Source organism: Triturus cristatus, chromosome 3_2 (assembly GCF_964204655.1).
Source record: "Triturus cristatus chromosome 3_2, aTriCri1.1, whole genome shotgun sequence".
In the NCBI taxonomy this organism is placed as follows: domain Eukaryota; kingdom Metazoa; phylum Chordata; class Amphibia; order Caudata; family Salamandridae; genus Triturus; species Triturus cristatus.
This window is the reverse complement of record NC_140584.1, coordinates 6,897,041-6,912,430: the sequence shown is the minus strand read 5'-3', so window position 1 is coordinate 6,912,430 and position 15,390 is coordinate 6,897,041. Positions and strand designations below refer to the sequence as shown.

At 49.6% G+C, this 15,390-nt stretch overlaps 2 protein-coding genes across 3 annotated transcripts in view; one reads left to right on the top strand and one right to left on the bottom strand.

The window, feature by feature from the left end:
• Window positions 1-3,573, bottom strand: part of LOC146856673 (uncharacterized) — a 178,349-nt gene extending 174,776 nt beyond the window's left edge. For both annotated transcript variants that reach the window (XM_085647176.1, XM_085647175.1), the window contains exon 1: window positions 958-3,573. The gene's annotated coding sequence lies outside the window, so the exon portion shown is untranslated. The remainder of the gene's footprint in view (window positions 1-957) is intronic.
• The window catches only part of KIRREL3 (kirre like nephrin family adhesion molecule 3), a 4,147,526-nt gene that overhangs the window by 2,657,279 nt on the left and 1,474,857 nt on the right, over window positions 1-15,390 (top strand). The window lies entirely within an intron of this gene.

Below are 15,390 nucleotides of genomic sequence, written 5' to 3'. Positions count from 1 at the left end.
GCCGCAATGCCGTGACCCCGCAGGAGGAGGTCGGGTACCCACCCCGACCCCGTCGAGCCTGCCGCCGTGCCCGGTGGTGAAGAGCGGACCGATCGGAGCCCACCCGCATCGGGCGCGACCAGGCAAGTGGCAGCGAACCACGCGGAGCCCACCCGCGTGGAAGAAGAGGCCCGCCGGCCAAAGGTGAGGAGCCGCGCAAGAGTGAAACTGAAAGGGAGGCCAGCGGGAGCCCACCCCGCGTCCGAGAGTGTGGAGGAGATCTCTGCGAGTGAGGTCAACCTACGGCGGGAGGACCGAGAGCGGAGTAGCTACCCACTCTCCTGCCCCGGGAGGAAAAGAGAGACTGTGCCTGTCAGAGAGCCAGCCATCTCCGGCACCAGCTCAAGCCCCCAGCGCAGCGAGGGCAGCGGAAAAGTTGGGGGCGACTGTATCGTGTGTGGCCAGACTGTGAAGTGAGGGGGAGAGCCGCTGAGCAGTGCGTGGCAGCGAAGGCCCTGCGCACCTTTGATATGGACGAAAGGAACTCACTGTGTCGGAGTCCTCCGGTCGTGCCTAACTGCCTGCGTGTGTCTCGGGAAGCGGCCGTGCATGCGGTTGTAACTGGCCGAGGAGCGAAACGCCGTTGGCGTAGGGGCAGGAGAGCAGCCTCCAGCGCAAGTGTCCCGCACGGAGAGAAGTGTGCACATGTGGCAGGCGAGCACCAAATGAAGCGAGGCCTCGCCCGCACACGGAGAGCTTCCCCGCACAACCCAGAGGCAGGCGATTAAAAGAATGCGGCAGGAGCAGCCGCGTGGGGAAAGACACAGCAGGTGAGGCCAGCAGCGGGGGTGACGCTGCTCTGGCCGAGAGAAGAGCTGCCCTGCCTGTCAATGTGCAGCAAACAGCCCCGATCGTGTGGGCACAAACAACACTTCCACCAAATAGATAAGGCATAAATAAAGCGTGTATAGCGCCTACCTGGCTGAGAGTGCCTGTGGGGGAGTCCCAAAAAGGTGCAGCAGCCGGGTGAAGACGTCCCACGGAGTGAAGACAGAGCGAGGCCTCAGGGTCCTTATTTCAAAACCAGCCAGGATCACGTTTGAAAGAAAGACACGCTGCCATCTAATGGCCAATTGTGGGATCGCGCGCAACATGCAGCCCACGAGGAACAGGACCACCGTCAGCAGGAAAGAATGGAAGCGGCTGTAATCCCCATTAAGGGATGACTGCAGGAAAGCTGCCCTGATGACAAGGAGGTGCATCAAGCAAATAAGTAAGGAGAGCAAGGACCGAGCAACCCGAGGAGGCGACAAGGCATGCACCTAAGGCATTGTGTGAGGAGCGCACCGGAAAGCGTCAGGAGTGCGTAAATGCACAACAGGAACAGCTATTTGAAACTCACAACCAATAGTGAGGCAGTGCACATGCTCTGAATACCGGGACAAGCAAATCAGGAAGGAGAGCAAGACGAACATGGTGCACGAGGAGCAAGCTCATAGTGTCAAGGGAACCCTGAGGAGCGTCTAAAGTGAAAGGCAGCGCAGAGACAGGAGCTGCAGGACTCACCAATAACAAGAAGGATATCGGCTAGAAGGGAGCCCTGAACATAGCGGAGACAGAAGGTGCAGTGATTCCTGGTGGCCACAGGCTGTCGCTGCAGCAGCAGGAAAAGGCAGGAGCACCACCAGAAAGACAAGGGTGGCTCAGGAACCCAGCACCAAGCAAGTGCGCAGCAACACAAGAACAGCGGCTACAGCTTCAGGAATGAAAGACTAAAGAGTATGCGCAGCAAGTGCGCCCAACGATGCAAACGTAGGGCGCAATTAGAAGCCGATGGTCGCAAGGAGGAAGAAGCCGACCAACCCAATGGTTGCAAGGAAGACGCCGACCAGCAAGATGGTCGCAAGGAGGAAGAAGCCGACCTGCCGATGGTCGCAAGGAGGAAGAAGCCGACCGGCCGATGGTCGCAAGGGGGACGAAGCCGACCAACCCGATGGTCGCAAGGACGACGCCGACCAGCAAGGTGGTCACAAGGAGGACGACGCCGACCACCAGATGGTCGCAAGGAGGATGCAGACCTAGAAGAGGTCAGAGAGCACACTGACCTGCCAAGAGGTCAGAGCGGGAGAGAAGAGGAAGACCGAGGGGACGTCAATGAAGAGGACCCCAGAAGAGGTCCGCGAAGAGGACCAGAAGGAGAAGGACAAGAGGTCCAACAACACCACTCGAAATCAGAAGTAACTACGAGACAGAAGGTCGCAACAACTGGTCCAGTCACAGAGCGAAAAGGGAGACCGTGTCCTAGTGGTGGGACAAGACCAGAGGGAAACGTGTAGAGTGCACGCTACACGGAGAAGCCTGGTAAGGGCTAGCAAGAAGGTAGGAAGACTGGATCAGGTCGCAAAGAAAGGAAAAGGAAGACAGATCCTGAGTTGCATGACGCCACGACGATGGAAGGAGAGAAGAGGAAAGGAGAAGAGCAAAGAGGTGTGCGTGACAGATCAACACACACACCAGAAGGGGAAAAACCGAAGAGGAAAGGAGAAGAGCAAAGAGGTGTGCGTGACAGATCAACATAACACACACCGGAAGGGGAGTACCCGAAGAAGGAAGTGAGAAGGTGCATGGACAGCCGGACTCATTACCTGGGAAAGACATCAGCACCACTGGGAGTATACGTCGATGCGCAAACCCGAAGGTCACCCGGGGATGACAGAGGAAAGCAGGCCGGTCCGTTGGTAACAACCACCTCTGGGATGTCATGGAAACAAGACCGTGGATATCCAAGGGGCAGAGACCTCAGGGACACCAGTGGCAGCGGATCCCAAAACGAGAGATGGACTGTTGAAGCCGGTTTTGGAGATCCTGGGAGAACAGAGGCAGAGCGCGAAGGACCAAGTGCCAACAGCACCCTTTTCAGGCGGAGCTTCGGACACAGAGAGAGGACCCGTAGCGACTCCTCCAACGTGGTTGGAGCGACAAGGCGGCAGTCCACCGGTCCAGCGGAAGCCTGGCAACAAAGGGCCTCCGGGTCGTCCAGTGAGAGGGGACACCCACGAGAGAGGGGCATCCGTGAGAGGGATATCCTGCAACGGTGAGTCCTGTTAAGAAGACAACTACTAGTTGGAGGAAAAACCTCGACCAGGACCATACACCGGAAAGTAGAACAACGATGATACACCATCAGTCCATCTACACTTTCATGGACGGCAGAACCAGAAAGAGACTGTAAGGCGCACTTCCACGGTGCAAGTCCAAACGAACTCCTGGATATCGTGCCAAGGAGACAGAGTGGTCCCGACCGCAAGATTACCATCGCCGGCAGTTGACCATCAGCGAAGAGGTTACGTGGAAGTCCTAATCACCGATGTATATTTTGTTTGCAACTTGTGTTTTCCCCCCACAGGTTCGGACTTCATTCGTTAGAACGTTCATTAAAGTTTGGGAGGGATGTAGTATCCGGCTGGATACGTTCTAGTGTTCCATTTCCCCTGTAACCCACACTGAACACCCACCACAGGCGTCAACAGTCAGGTGACCCTAACAATAAAAGGGGCCAAGCGCACGTGCTCCTGGTGAGTTACGGCACCAGTAATCCTGTGTCTGTGTCCAGTCATTCTTCTGCATGTGGGCCTAAGGCCCAGTCACCACAGGGATGTTGTTAACATGAAGGTTGTGATCTCCTTTGCATGAACTATTGATATAATGCAATACCCCATAGTTAAATGTGTTCCGTATCACACACACACACACACACACACACACACACACGAAGGTATGTTGGTGTCCCTTAATCTGTCACCCTCCCTTAGAAATGTAAGGCAGTTTCAAGCATAACTCAAACTCTATTCTTCCCACAACTTGCAAGGTAAACACTCAAAAATATGCATCCATTTAAAACTAAATAAACAGATATACATCGTGAAATTAAAAACAGTTATGCAATTTACCATCTCTCTAGAATACGCAGTTATGAATACTCAAGTGCTGATATTGTTGTAATATTTTGAATAAATGATGTTACGGGGTCACATAATAATTTTTAATAACATATTGTATATGTCAACTGCATCCTATTAAGATCAAGAATATTATAGCTAGATAGATAGATTTATTCGGTTACATACTTAACCATAAAAGATACATAAAACATTACATTCAAGTAAAGACCAATATATAACATTTTCATTCGTTAAACAAAGTTCTTAAAAACATACAAAAACCATTTTACAATAAATAGTGGATAAAAACTACTTCAACTGCCCAGATAAAAAGAAAGGAAATTCCTATAACACTGCCAAGCCCCTCGAATTTTGACCACACAGATTAACAAGCATTTACAATGCAACGGTCTCGGCATTGTTAAAGTTAGAGCTATTGGCATTGCTCATGACATTATTTTTGTTTATGTTTTTGTTTTTAAAACATTTAAAGAAACGGCATTGTTATTTATAATGTGAATAGCTTAATCACTCTCAAATGCGAGATTTATTTGCATTTGCAGGCACACACAGAGCCACACACACAAAGCCACCCACACACACAGAGCCACCCACAGAGCCACTCAAATAGAGCAACCCACACAGAAATAGAGCCACCCACAGAGCCACCTACACACACACGCAGAAGCCCACTGACCTATTTACATTATGTGAAGTTTGTGATCTGCATGGTACATGTTTTTTGCTGCAGGGACATTAACCCTATGTGCTACCTTTGCTGGAGTCAAAACTTCCACTAGACAAAACTCCGATCTCTCTGTAGGAAGAACATTAAACCCCAGTCATCATGACATTTTTATTGTTGCCGAAAATTGCTGGAGGCCAGGAAGGAGGTAGCAGGCGATTGTAAAACCTTAATTTACTTGTAAACATGATGTCTCCTCCCAAAGTCAGCGCCCGGTCACACTGGTTGCACTGCCCTAGAGCTGGCCCTTCTCAAGGGTCCTGTGACCTGAGTGACAGAGTCACTGTTGTTCTTGGCTGTGCTGTTTAATAGACCTGCTAGCAAGAGTGGAGGTGAACTTCAGTATGGATTGTGGTGGACAAACCTTGAAGGTTAACCCAATTTATTTCTTCCCAGACTAATGCCTTTTAGCAATGAAAGACTGGGAAAAAAACAGAAGTTTCTAAACCTATGCCTTGCTGTTTACGTGCAGCTCATAGCGCAGGATGCTGTAATAGGATTGTAACTTATGAACTGTAGTAACAAAAGGCTCTCTGTGACAAAACCCATTAACCCACTAAGCTGCAAAAATTACAGTCCTGTGACGTGCAGGTGCTTTACAGCAGGGACATTAACCCTCTGCTCTGCTTTATGATAATTCAAAACCACACTAAACAAACCTCTGATCTCTCCAGGGTTATCTTTTCATTTTATAACCACCAAAATGTTGCTGGTCACACAGGGAACTCTGCAGCTGGTGCTTTTAATCCCTTAAGGTATTTCTAAATGCAGCACCCTCGGAATTCGGCGCCCTGTGCGGTGGCACCAGTCACACGCTCTAAAGCCAGCCATGAGAGTAACTTTCTCTTCCAAGGCCTCGAAAAATGATGACAGATGGAAAGTATTTTCGCAATTAAGATTTGTATACATCCTGTATGTATTACCAGGTATTCAATATGTGTTGACAATCTAGGGATCGCTTAAAGTGCTTTTGGGACTTGAGCACATCTTAGCTTATTCGTTACAGCACATTGGGCTGCAGGCTCGAGGCGCTTTCACAGCTGAACTAGCTGCCTTGACTGAGCCCTGCTCCCTGACCCTTTCCTTGTCGTTATTTTCTGCACAGAATAAGTACGGAGGTGACGGAGCATATGGACAGGATATCTTGCTTTCTTATTTTGCCGTTTCTAAGCGCTGGAAAATAGCAGGTGGGCGCATGAAAGTGTTTGAAAGCAAGGATCGTGTGCATACCGCCTTTGTCTAAAATAAATGTATGTATCTGCTATGTACAGCGCTCAGAAGCCCCCCGTGACTGTTCCACGCTTTGATTCAACTTTTTTTTGACCTGGCGTCCTAGGTTGAAGGGAATTTTTATATGTATTTTCACATTTCACGTAAATTATGCTAATTTCTACAATTTATAAGTTGGGAAGAAATTAGAATTTAGTGCAAAGTTCGCTATGTGTGCTTCTCGGCGGATTTTCAATCATTGTGTGAAACTCGTCACACAGACATGCCGTGGAAATGTCTTAAGAGCTCCCAGTGGTGAAAACCACCACCTCCCCGCCCAACGCCCTCGATGCCCCCCCCTCCCACCCAACTGCCCCCTCCGCGGCCTGAGCAGGCTCCAGCCCAGCAGGAAACCCACTCCTTTCCAAGTGCTCCCATAACAAAGGCCCTTTGGGGTGCCCCCCTCGCACTAGCACGACTATGTTTCAATTTTTAAGCGTCGCGTCGTCGTGTGTGTATATATGAATGTGTGTTTTTATATGTGTGTGTGAGTGACTACGCATGAATTTGTTAGTGTTTCAGTGTCAAAAGTGTTACTGCCTTTTCAGGTATGCCTTGCAGAACTTTAGAAGGGATTAAAAAGTGTGTGTGCGGAGGGCGTGATCTAGAGGGCTAAAAGGGGCGTGCCTTCAGACTTGTAACTAGGAATCCTTTCCTAGAAACGCGCCTTCTGTAATTACTGGTGTGGTTTATATATACAAAGTAAAATTCTGTCCTTCCCATTGCGCGCCACCCACAGGTGTTCGGTGCCTCTAAAAGCTGTCTGTTATTGCATTTAGACATATAACACACGTCTGATATGCGCCCACAACAAGCCAGGACTTTTGGCTTTGCCAAGTGTTGTTCCATATTCAGGGTGCTGCCCCCGAGGAGGAGTGGGGGAGAGGACGAGCACACCACTGCCTTCCTCCGAGGTCAATGCCTCAGAGAAACGCAGCGTCGTTTTTCGGATTCGGGAATCGAAAAAACACGCCCCCAAATCCGAAAAAGACGGGGCTTGTTTGGAGAGACAATGTTCTTCTCCAATGGCTGACCAGTATTTCAGAGGCCAGCCAATGGAGAAGAGGTAAAAAAAGGGGCGGGTTAAAGCCCCACTCCTAAACATTAAATCTCGGAGCGAGACTGCGCAAGCGCAGCCTTCGAGCCGAGACCTAAAAAGTGCCCCATGCAAACACATGTACTGACATCTCCCAACATGTCCAGAAAAAGCATAGCCGGCCTCACTAGGTAGAATTTAACCTCCTTCAAGATGGGGATCAGAAATGTTTCCTCTGTAGTGTATAGTGACCACAAACATAACAACATTCAGCAAAGTCTGCTCCGAAAAACCGTCACAACCACACAGGCCTAAACGGCTACACTGGTAAATGTATACATCTATGAATAACACTACATTATTAGGATGAGATCACAAATATGAAAACATGAGCATGCTTCTTTTCTTATATAGCACGCCAATAACTCAAACAGTTTCAATATTCCAAAAAGTACATAAGCAATACAATATGAGCTAAGTTTTACCTAACACAGAGCAATTTCTTCTACCAAGTCATTCAAAAATAAATGTAGTAGCAACTCGACATATTCAAATAATCTATAGTGGTACCAAACAATGACTTCTACGACTTTAGAGGTACAGGGTGGTTTTGCTAAGGGAAGCAGGCATTAAGCTGCTGATAACGACAACAGTGAGACAATATCACCCATCAATAACTAACTCTTCGTATGTTATGACGTAATGTATAATTCATGTGCAGAATCACAAAACCAATCTCATTTTGCATGTCTCCAGTTTATGTGAAAAGCAAATGCACATATCTCCTGCTGGAACAACTAACCCACACATGACAGATGCCCTGAAATGAGTACCATGGTGAAAGGGTAGTGAGTAGGCCCAAGATGATTACAGCGACTTGGTTTATTTGTCTCCACTGACCACAAAAGGTTTGACATTTTCGTAAAGAAAAATGCCATGTCTGACCAATAGTTCTCGCACAACATTCACAACTCTAACTTCCTCTATGCACTGCTTTACCACACAGACAGGGAAGTGCAGAAGCAAACCGCACAAGCCAACAGAGGTGTGTATTATTAAATAAAAAAGAGAGAGAGAGAGGGACAACTCCCTCTAGACACACACACTCAGCAAACACAGACATGCAGTCTGACAAGGGCCCTGCAGATTGATCCCATCTCAGCAATAAGGGTCATGCCGGTGATCGGAAGACCTTGGGTTGCCATCGTTTGTCATCGATCAGCAGGATGCTTAATATTACCTGCTGCCTCCTATTGTACCGCGACAGTGAGTGCAGCAGACCTGCGTGAGCGGAAGAGAGGGGAATGGATGGGCGGCCCGCATCACCCAGGAGTCCTAATCTAACAGGTAGACCTGAACACACCCCTCCTCTACGCTTACATCTCCTCCCGCAGGGGGCGGCTCTCGGCCTCTGTCTGTCACCAGCAGAGAGAGACAGCTCGAACTGACAACCCACAGACGGGTCACATACAATGTTTATTCATGGAATCAACGAGTCTGCTTCTCCGCTTTATCAGGAAACGCAGGAAGTTGGCAGGCCAGCAGTCAACAGTGCGCTGGTGTGAGAAAGTGGCTCTGTATATACTGTTCCCTAATAGGTACAGGGTGTACAGAGTCCACAGTCCCCCAGGGGCTGATAGAGGTTAAAGTTAGGTATGACCTTACTCTCTAAAGTGGTAGCTTGGTCGAGCAGTAAGGCAGTACCAGAGGACAGTGTAAAGCATTTATTGTACACACTCAGTCAGCAAATGGTTTCACACACTCAATAACTGTACTCTAGGCCAATGGTTTATATATATAAAATATATGCTTGTTTTATTTTTAGAACCACAAAGGGGATAAAAATATACTTTCTTAGAATGAGAGGTTGAATATAAATACTTTTGCCTTAAGCAATGAATTTTTGTAAACAGTCACAGTTGGTTGCAATAAACAATCCTATTTCCTAAACATAACAATGCATTGAGCTCAATGGTAAATTCAGGTTATTTGTAATAAATTACTTTTCAGATTACTTTTGGAATTCCAGGTCTGGTTCCTAGATCCAGCCCTGGGTCAGTATTCAGAATCAAGTGATGAAAGTCGACTTAATAACTGTAATGATTTTTAAATAATATTTAGCTATTTCAAAAGTTAGCACTTAGAAAATATTTCAAAGAAAACATTCAATGGATCTCTATGGTAAGAAATTCAAATTGCAGGTAGAGTACTTTATCGTTACTTTAGTAATCCAGGACTGGGTACCTAGACCCAGGACTGGGGTCCTTATCAAAAACAGGTAAGTAATTACGTTTGCAGAAATTGTACGATTTAAAAAGAATATTTCAAGATTGCAGAAATCGACACTTAGAAGAAATTTCACAGAAAAGCAGACAATGGTTTCCTATGGAAGAAAAATGAGTTAGAGGTAAGTACAGTTGTGGACACTTTTCAGAGTCAGGGCAGGGCACCAAGATCCAGCACTGGGAGCTCACCTAGGAGCAGGTGAGTAAATTTGTTTTTGTCACTCGGCTGATTTTTGGTGAATATTTGCAGTTTTGAAAAGTTCACACTTAGTAGATTTTTCAAGAAAAAGCCAGTCAATGTTACCCTATGAGGAAAATGAAGTTAGCGGTTTAAGGGTAAGTACTCGACTGGCAGAGTTGAAATTCTGGGCATAGACTCAGGGGTCCCCCAGTGTCAGGTAGGTACAGTTGGTTCACCCTCAGCGGTTTCAGGACGGCCGGGTGCAGAGAGAGTTAGGCCCAATGTTATCCTATGAGGGATAGGGGGGCCTTGGTTGATGGCTGCTGTCTGGCAAGCCACGCGGCTGTGGGAGCTGGGCTCCTGGTCACTTACTCAGGGCAAGTGGGGAAGTAGATTAGTGTAGAGAGTGCACTGCCAGGGCCACTCTGGCGGCTGGGTGCAGGGTGCTTTTGAGCCTTCGGGCGCTCAATGGAAATCAATGGGAATGCTCCGGTTAGGAAAAAGGCTGCAAGCTCGGGAACGAGGATGCTTCAGGTGCCACCACCACTTCGAGAGGTAAGTTGGATAGTTGTAGGTTAGGTGGGTACCCCGGGATTGGGCACAGGGGGCCGCAGGGCGCCGCGTGCAGGGGTGCCTTTTGGTGTCGGGAAATCTTACCCTCTGTGGATCGCGGTTGGGGGGGCACCTGGTTCTGAGGCTGCAGGCTTCTTCAGGAGTGTCGAGGGGGGTCCTTGGGTGCCGGACTCGGGGTCACAGTCGCCGTGGGGTCGTCCTCAGGGTCTTTGTTCACTCAGGCACTGGCCAGGCTTGGCTGGTGCAGAGTGTACTGGGTTCGCGGTTCCGGGCTGCTGCCAGGGGTTAGAATTAGGTTTCAGAGTAGAGCCTCTACTCATGGGAGTCCCAGGGAATCAGAGTTCAAAGGTAGCCAGGTCCTCCGGGGTTTTTGAGGTTGCTGGCCACAAGAGATGCCGCGGGTCGACAGGCCGGTAGGGCTGGGGCCAAAGCAGTTGGTGTCTTCCTCTTTTTAGCAGCTGCAGGGCAGGTCTTTGTTCTTCTTGCTCTTCTTGTAGTTTCGAATCTGGGATCTGGGGAAGGAAGGTTCAGGGGGCCCCTAAATACTAGATTTAGGGGCGTTACAGGTAGGTGAATGCCAGGGACCAATGGTCCTTGTCCTGGGGTAGGTACACCCCCTATCCTGCCTCTCTCCTGTGGGAGGGGGGCAGTAGCCTAATCCTGATAGGGTAGGGCCTCCCATCTTCAAGATGGCGAGAGCCCGGAGATGTGCTTCACCTCGCCTCCCCCACCTGAGGGGTGGGGTGGGCAGGCTGGCACATCCCCTGTCCTTGTATGGGGTTTCCGGCCAAGCTTCCCGCCAGAGTGGGGGGTTGCAGTGGCCTGGGGAAACTCCAACTGGCGGCATGCCTTTGAAGCTTCCCTTTGCTCATCCTGGGGGAGGAGATTTCTCACCTCACCCAGGATGTGCATTGTTGCAGGCCCGGGAGAGCAGGGGCTCTCCCACCCAGGGGTCCAGCAACGTGTCTGCTGTGTGGCAGCCTGGGCAGCCTCAGAGCAGACGTGGATTGTAGGTTAGCTGTAAGGGGGCATCTCTAAGATGCCCTCTGGGGTGCTTAGTACATTAAATCCCACACTGGCATCAGTGTGGGTTTAATGTGCTGAGAAGTTTGATACCAAACTTCCCAGTTTTCAGTGTTGCCATTATGGTGCTGTGGAGCTCGTGTTTGACGAGCTCTCAGCACCACGTACTCGTAAATGGCAGCACTGTACTTACAGTGCCCAGGAATGGACCTGGGTACTGTAGGGGCACAGGGCTCCTGCTCCTGTGCCCACACCATAGGCATAAGGCACCCAGCCAGAGGGGTGGCAGACATATGCCTTGGCAGTGTAGGTGATGGGCATGGCACACAGAGATGTGTGCCATGTCGACTCTTTGTTTTGTCCTGCACCCAGACACTCAGCCTGCAAAGGCAGTGTGTGTGTGTAAGGGTACAGGGCCTCTAAGGGTGGCACAATGAGTGCTGCAGCCCTTAGAGGCCTTCCCTGGTCACAAGGCCCTGAGTTCCTAGAGTACCATTTACTAGGGGCTGACATGTGGCCAGGGTTTGCCAATTGGGAGTTTGTATTTTAGGGAAGGAACACAGGCCCTGGGCAACTGATTGGCAGGAGCCCAGGGCACAACAAGGAAAAGTGCATCAGCTATTAGGCAAAAAAGGGGGGGGTTACTGCAACAGAAACCCACTTTCTCACACAAGCCCCCCCCCCAGCCCAAAGGCCAGGAGACTTCTGCCAAAGCTGGGAGAGTCTACCTAGTCTTTCAGGCGAGGAAGAGTTGGGGAAGTGGTTTGAAAGTTGCAGGGCCTACTCTGCCTTACATCCTTCTGCCTAGGTCAGTCCCTTTGGGGAGCTGGCCTGTCTTATTAGTTTCAGGACCTAACTCCCAAGGCTCCTCTCCTTGTCTTTTACTGTCCTTGTCCCATCTTTCTATTTTGGGTTTAGAGGTGTATACCTCGGTAGTTTCTAACTTAGCCAGGGCTAGGCCCAGCTTACCCACAGAGGCTACCCACAGCTTGAGCAACCCCACCATGACCAATAAGGCCAGGGGGCCTGACTTGCTATTTGGCAGGGGGTTAGGCCACCATGCCAAGGATAGGGCTGCCATGAAGGCTAACACCCAGCAGAGGCTGCTGACAGCTGTCAGTGCCCAGAACCACACCTTTAGCTCCTGACTGGCAAGTGAGGGAGCTATTTTATAGTTCTCTTTGGGTCCTGGCTGTTGGTCTGTTTGAGGAGAGGGGGTCCCTACTCTTGGTAGGGAACACCCCTTCTCCACCCTTTGTTCTGCCTGATTCAGGCTGGACAGTTGCCTGACTAGTCAGGTCTTGTTGTTGGCTAGGGGGGGCTTTACCAGTGCCATTGTGGGAGTTTTCCCTTACTGGGATAGAATCTCCCTGGCTCTCTGGAACTGTGGCTAACAGTTGCCCACCTTTCCTACCCTGTTTCTTCTCACTCTTTTGGGACTCATCTGCACTGACTGCAGGTTGAGCCCCCACAGGTTCTTTGGGCGAGGCCTGGCATTGGGCCAGCACCTCTCTTTAGCTCAGTTCCACATCTAAGTGATCATTCCCCAAGAGACAATCAAGGGGGAGGTTTTTACTGACTATCACTTTTCTCCATCTAAGGGACCCAGCTGTGGCTAGGGGCACTATAGCCACAGGCCTAACAGTGACTCCCCCTGGGACAGTTCTTACCCTTCTTGTTTCCCCTGGGACATATTGGTGTGGGAATACCAACCTGTCATGTACCACAGTGTGACTGGCACGGGTATCTCTCAGGGCAGTGGCTGGGATTCCATTCACCAGTAGGTGGTGGAAGTGTCTACTTCCTTCTGGGATCTCCAGCTTGCTTCTTGGGCCCATTCCCCAGTTGAAAGCTAGGAGGACTTCCTCATCTGAGGACCCTCCCTCCCAAGCTACACTGGCAACCCCTGGGGCTACACCAGTCACCCCTGGAGCTGTACTAGGAACCTTATTTTTAGGACAGCTAGAGTCCTGGGTGTGGTGTCCAGCCTTCTGACAGTTGAAACACCATATTCTGTTGGGATCCCAATTCTTACCTTGGTACCCTGGTTTAGTTTGTGAGGTGTCTTTGGGCCCACCCTCCTGGTCAGGTTTTTGGGGGGCTACCTGGGACTCCTTTCTTTTATCCACAAGGGGTTCACTCTCTTTCTTCTGGGGAGGCTTTGGGACCCCTTGGTTCTGGTCCCTCCCAGTGGACGTCCTAGTCACCCTAGTCTTGACCCAGTGGTCTGCCTTTTTTCCCAATTCTTGGGGGGATTTTAGACCTAGGTCTACCAAATGCTGATGCAACTTTTCATTTGTGCAGTTACTCAAAATATGTTCCTTCATGAATAAATTGTACAATCCAGTAAAATCCTGCACACCATGTCCAGCTAACCAACCATCCAGTGTCTTCACTGAGAAATCTACAAAATCAATCCAGGACTGGGTCTGGGTTTTGTGAGCCCCCCTGAATCTAATTCTATACTCCTCAGTGGTGAATCCAAATCCCTCAATCAGAGCTTTCTTCATGAGGTCATAGGATCCTGCTTCTGGCCCAGAGAGGGTCAGAAGCCTGTCTCTGCAGTTACCAGAGAACAGTTCCCACAGGAGTGCCCCCCAGAGAGGTTTCTTTACTTTTCTGATATCACAAGCCATCTCAAAGGCTGCGAACCATTTGGTGATATCATCACCTTCCTCAAATTTAGGGACAATCCCTTTGGGGATTTTAAGGTCAGAAGTTTCCTCCCTATCCTTGTTTTTATTATTGCTGCCACCATTGATGGGTGCTAAACCCATCTCTCTCCTTTCTTTTTCTAGAGCCAGGAGTCTGGACTCTAGCTCTAATCTTTTGGCCAGCCTCACAAGGCTGTCCTCTTCACTGGGGGGTCCCCCAGTGTTGTCTCTGGGACCAGAGCCCCCTGTGTAGTCTCTAGGTGCCCAGATGCTAATTCCTGGGTTGGAGGGTATGGGTGCCATCTCCTCCCTAGGGAATAGCATGGGGGGGTTGTTGTCAACCTCCTCTGCTTCCCTTTCCTCATCTGACTGGCCATCACCATGTTCAGATGGGTGGTCCTTAGCATACTCAGCCAGGAGCTCCTGGAGCCCTTGTTTGGTTGGATGCAGACCCATTTGTAATTTTTTAAGTTTACACAAGGACCTCAATTCTTTGAAAGACAAGTGTAAGTAAGGTGTGAGGTCGAGCTCCTCCACCAGGTCCATGTTATTATTATCACTAATAGCTGGGTTTGTTTGAGACATTCTAACCTGAGAGTTCTAACCCTCTACCCTGGCTATAGTTCATTTTTATTTTTCTAAAATTCTAATGGGACTTAAGCAAGGCCCTAGCAAGACTTTTAGTAATTTTGGAAAGACCAATCAGAATTCTAAAGGCAATTTATTAAGTCCCCAATTATACATGCAATAAATGCCTCCACCGCTAATTTTGAATGATTTTACTTATAAATAGACATACGTGTAGGCATAAAATAAATGGAAACTATGTGCACTTACGAAATGTAGACCTATAAATGGAAATAGAAACTCGCGCAATATAGCTAGATATAGGTTATAGCACTTTCCGATACACCATTATAAAAGCCGTGATTATGAAACAAGATATGCATACGTGTGTCAGTGCATTCTAAATGTTGGAAATAGCATAATTCGCTATATGGATATATTTCTGTGATGCGTGTGCAATGTGCATCATGCCCGGCTGCACACATGTCCGCTGCACACGCACACACACATGCAGATGTACAGCTCGCTGTCAGCCTGAAAGGTCCTGCTGAAAGAGCTGTCAAAGGGGCATGTTGCATTAGCTGATGGTGCTTTAGCTGATGGTGCAGATGTATGCCCCCGCCCCGCCCATCCACCGGCCATTGCCTCACCTTGCAGAGCTGGAACGGCTCGGAGTGCAGGCTCTCAGGGGATGTCCGCCTCCTTGCTCCCGGGCTGCGCGGCTGCGGCGGAGGACGAAGAGGAGGAGGCGGTCAGGCCGTCCAGCACCCTCCTGATGTTGAATTTCTTCATGGCGCCGCCGCGCTAGGGCCCTGCTCTCACCGTTGCCCACCTCCTCTGCTGCTGCTTGCAACCCCCCCCCCCTCTCTTGCCCCCTGGCTGCTAAAACAAGCGCGGTACCACAAAAGCAGCTGCGTGTTTACTTTCCCATCGGGCTTTCAATTTAAGTGAAAGCGCGATGCGAAAGTAAAAACGTGGGTGACTTTGCCAAAGCTGAGTGAGAAAAAAAAAGGTGCATAGAGAGTGTCACGCCGCCAAAAGATCAAATCCTGGTGGGCGTGGCCAAAAGGAGACAAGTCGGCAACAAGGAGGGACTAAGAAGCCTCCTTTACAATGAGAAGCCAGCGTTTTGCATGC